The sequence below is a fragment of the Sinocyclocheilus anshuiensis genome, unplaced genomic scaffold (assembly GCF_001515605.1).
Source record: "Sinocyclocheilus anshuiensis isolate Anshui unplaced genomic scaffold, SAMN03320099.WGS_v1.1 C31936804, whole genome shotgun sequence".
In the NCBI taxonomy this organism is placed as follows: Eukaryota; Metazoa; Chordata; class Actinopteri; order Cypriniformes; family Cyprinidae; genus Sinocyclocheilus; species Sinocyclocheilus anshuiensis.
Window position 1 is genome coordinate 1 of NW_015607587.1, and position 588 is coordinate 588.

General features: G+C 39.6%; 1 long non-coding RNA gene across 1 annotated transcript; it reads right to left on the reverse strand.

Annotated features, from left to right (window-relative positions):
• Positions 1–17: 17 nt before the first annotated feature.
• Positions 18–543, reverse strand: LOC107682247 (uncharacterized). The gene is made up of 3 exons (XR_001633428.1): positions 425–543; positions 255–308; positions 18–173 (listed from the first exon to the last, which is right to left on the reverse strand). It is a non-coding gene; the product is annotated as an uncharacterized LOC107682247 (long non-coding RNA).
• Between the last annotated feature and the right edge of the window lie 45 nt (positions 544–588).

The window sequence follows — 588 nt, forward strand, 5'->3', positions numbered from 1 at the left end:
CTGGCCCAACCTCTTGCTACATGTCCAGATCCTGAAAAACACAAAGAATGTTCTTACATTTCACAAGGCCTGAAAAAATAAAAAAAAGTGACTGTTTAAAGTGTGATGAGATGAATACTCACTGGGTCTCGAAAGGTCTCTTCGCAGAGGGGCTGTGCTTGCATTTTGAGAGCCTGAAAAAGACAAAGAATATTCAAAGATGCATTATTGAAATTGAAACAAAAAGGTGAGCATTAGTTGTGATGGATACTTACTGGGTGTCGACGTTTCCCTTCCCGCATTGGCACGCTCCATCAGGCCAGACAAGTCTGAAACATGTGATTGGAGCCTGTAACTTCTACACTTGATTCTCAAGCAGTGAGTAACACTTTGTCCTGAATAGACTTTTGAAATTGTTGGTGCAATGGATAAAGTGAATACTCACTGGACATTTCCCTGCACCGAGATCCTGCAGCTTCCACAAGGCCATCCAAGGTTTGATTTACAGAGTCTGAAACACATGAGTCAGTCTGTAAGTACTTTCATGTAGTATATACTAAATTAATATTTTCCTTACTTAAAGCAATACTTACATTTCTGGCAATTTTA